We start from the raw sequence: 4,128 nt of genomic DNA on the forward strand, positions 1-4,128 counted from the left end.
CTTCACATAAGTTTAATTACTAAATAAGAAAACAGGACAGCACCAAAAAGTATAATGCTTACAACTAAAAGAATTGCACTACAAAGGATGGTACTAAAGAACTCACCAGCAACTTGCCAAAGATCCAAGATCTAGGGTCTGGGCCACCTTTCTTCAAAATATCCAGATTGGAAAGTTTCATAAGCTTCCTAGGATCCATGTAGATGGCACGGGGGTACCTCTTATCTTTACGGTTAATGGGGCGGTGGTCCAGACAGTCCAAATAAGCTAGAACAGGCACAATAACACAACCAGGAGGAGCTCTTCAGTCTGCACCTGCTTTCTACCAGGCTTCAATAGCAAGTCTCAGCTTGTCAACAATCAGCTGACAAATCTGCATGTTTTTCAACTTGACAATGTCAAAGTCTTCAACCATTGCCGCCTCCTTCTTCACACGCAGAGAATACCCTGGGCAGAAAAACTTGTTGTACAAAATCATACCAAACACCTTCAGAGCAAGGCCATCCCTAAGAGGATCATCGACAAGCTGCGACAGAATATTCCGAAGCTCATCAGTTTATATATCTTTATTCCTTGGAATCCTAAGCTCATCCTTTAACTTCACCAAAGCAGCACCATAATCCTCTGAAGGCCTTGGAGGAGAGTCGTCACCATTAGGCAGTGAAAAAAGCTTCTCAATGACATATGCATTGATCTCTAGAACTTTGTTTCCACCAAGATCAAGGATCATGGTCCTAGGATCAATATTATACATCAGAAACAAGCAAGACGGCGATTAATGTTGGATTTGATCTTGAAGTCTTTGATATGAACAAGATTAGCAGTATGAAGAACATTCAAGTGACGTTCCTTCAACAACGCAACACAAAGAGCGACCTCCTTCAAAGAGCACCTAATCGTGGTGTTGAAGCGCTTTTTCGCCACCTTTTCAACTTTGTTGCTACGCTCACCTTCCTCGCCTCTCTTCCTCTTAAAGACCTCTCCACAAACTCATACTGAAAAACATTAAAAATAACACAAATTAATAAAGATGAAAAATAACTATACACAAAAAATGAAATTACAAAAAAAACTAGACTGGGAAATTTCAATGAAGAGTATAAGAAGTACAGTAACTACACAGTTGGCAGTTCAATCATAACATCAAAGGGAAGTATAGAATATATTATGCAAGAAACACTTGACAAGAAATAATGAAATAAAAATTCACCTTCCCGATATCATCTCCAGAATCAGAAACCTCTTCAGAAACATAAGGTTCATCATCGTCGCCTTCTTCATCACCATCATCACCATCATCGGGCTCAAAATCATCATCCTTTGCAAAACGCACAGATTTGCGAGTAGCACGAGGTAGCTTCTTTGTGCTACCTCTAGTTTGCTGGCCCTTGGACAAAACCTTCTCCTTATGCTTAAGAACATCATTCTTCTTCTTATCAACAGGTGCCTTAGCCTTGGACACAACCTGGTTAGCTGCCTTCACCTTTTTTGCAACAGCAGGATTAAGATTTGCAGAACTGCCTCTCTGAATAACTTTACGACTTTGCCGTTTACCATCAACATCAGGTGATTGTCTAGGCAGAACATGCGGGCTTCTGCGTACTAGAGCATCAGGAGGTGACTTTACCTTCCTACAAGTTGTCCTAATCTTTTTTACAGGGATAGGGTTTATAGGACTCGGAGGGCCATCAGAAACACCAGCACTATCATGAACAACTATATCCGTGCATGGAGATGAAATATCGTGCAATGCCTTTGACCTGCGATTTCGAGCGGCTGCTATTTTCTCCGCCACCCTTAACTTCTCAGCCTCCAGCTGATCAGCGACATCCTCAGGCTGAGTCACCGCCTCCGTACCATCAACGGACTATGACTGCGTCTCTGAAAGTTCCAAAGAGCCAATATCATGCTCACCCCTTCCAACAGGGCTAGAAGGATTGCTGGCAGGCTGACTTTGCCTGTCATTCAATGCCTTAGACCTCCGGTTGCAAGCAGGAATGACCTCAGGCGTATTCGCAGTAGGGATGTCCTCAGGCATATTCGCAGCCTCATCAACCTTATTACCATCTTCTCCATCAAGCTCTAAGTGAAGATCAGATAGAACATCTGATATATCATTTTCTGATCGGGAAACATAATCTTCTGCAAACAAAATCAAAGAAGATAATGAATAAGTTTCAGACGCTGCAACACTGTCAACTGTATCCGCTGTGCAAAAGGAAATAAATATAATTGATATAATAAACACAACAACAACAGAAGTACTACACCAATGCTAGAAAGCAGTACAACAATACAGAAAACAAAAGATTGGAACAATTGCAACAAGAAGTACAAAGGAAACTACTAAAGCAATATAACAATTCTGCTAGCACTACAATGCAATATGGGAAAAATAAATAGCAATGTATTATCATGAGCAGTGTAAAGCATATGTGTAAAAGAAATACATGTGGCCAATTCTAAAAACCCTAAAATCACAACAGTTATAGAAAATATACAAATAAAACTCACCACACTACAACATAAAGAAAAATTGTGAAATAAATAAGAAGTACACATGTACTACACAAGTGAAGTACAACAACAACATGGAGGAGCAATACAAAACTACAACTCAGTGAAGTACAGAAAAACATTTCACCAAAAATAAACATCAAATCAGTGCATGTCATACAATAGACTTATTGAAACATCAAACATATCTACTACACCTGAGAAATAAATAATCTCACATCCACAACCAAATATATAATAAATAAAAACATTGCCAATCCATGCCAAAACCACACATGAGCAAATCAATCCTAGGAACAGAATTAAAAAATCTACTACATCAACAGAACATCACAATACCAAGCACAACATCTGCGGGACGAACCTTGCGCCGATTCGGCGATCGGGCTCTTAGGTGGAGACAACATGCCTGCGGATACACCAACCAAATCGGTCTACAGGAAGAATCCTTGCTTCACCAAGTATCAAAACCCTACCAAATCAACCACCACCAAGCTTCCCCTCTGCTGTGGACAAAAATGGCTACGGGCAAAAGCAGAGCAAAGCATTGGAGACAAAGGGAGAGGCGAAAAAAGAGCAACAAATCAGAACTGCGGCTGCTGCGGTAGCGATACCGAACTCCACTTCACGAGATCTGCGGTAGAGTCGCAGAGTGCTGTACCCAGCAACGCAACGGACAGGAGTGTTGGGGAGAAAGACAAAGGAAACGGACTTGGATAAGAGGGAGGGGGTCGTGCGCGCGGTTGCAGCGGGCGGCGGTTGCTCGTAGCAGCGGTTGCCCGGCGGGGGATCGTGCACCTGATTCATCGCCGAGGAGCACTGGAGAGAGAGAGGAGGAGGAGGAGGAGCGTCCGCGCGTGAGATAAGAGAAAGGGAGAGAGATTTGGGCCGAGCGGATGGATGGACAGAGTAAATGCCAACTCTCTATAGTTATGGCCAGCAGTTAAGTTGTCCTCACGACACGATTCATTTCCGATTTTGAAAAACTAAGACAACCATAGCATTTCGAAAACACATAGGGATGAATCAGTATTCACAGAATAAAATTAAAAATGATACCTAAAAAAATTTATAGGAAAACAAATACACATATTCCAAAAACAATATGAAAACAGTTAACTAGAAACAATGCAACACAACAATTTACCCTAGAAATAGCAGCAAGCTAATACGCTAACCTACCTGTGAAAGAAATTTATAGAAGGAAACTACTATGGTAAAGTTCTGTTATATAAAAAGAAGTACAGTTTCTTTAAACAAGAAGTACTTAGGGGAAAGCATAAAGAAGTACAATATAGGTATACAGGGAAGTACAAGATTATTGCAGAATATTATTCTATCATCGATTGTAGAATAGACGGCATGTATATATATATATATATATATATATATATATATATATATATATATATATATATATATAGGGTGGGTCTATTCTAATAACACCCCTTAAGACCTTATTCTGCACACCGAATCGCTTATTCTGCTAACACTTGAGCACTATCCCGCACGCCTGAAGCGAACCGCACCAGATAACCCCTAGACCCAACCCGCGCTGACTGACAGAATAAAACAAAACCACCCTCAGCCTCTCTTCCCCACCCCGTCACT

Source organism: Triticum aestivum, chromosome 4B, assembly GCF_018294505.1.
Source record: "Triticum aestivum cultivar Chinese Spring chromosome 4B, IWGSC CS RefSeq v2.1, whole genome shotgun sequence".
Classification (NCBI taxonomy): Eukaryota; Viridiplantae; Streptophyta; class Magnoliopsida; order Poales; family Poaceae; genus Triticum; species Triticum aestivum.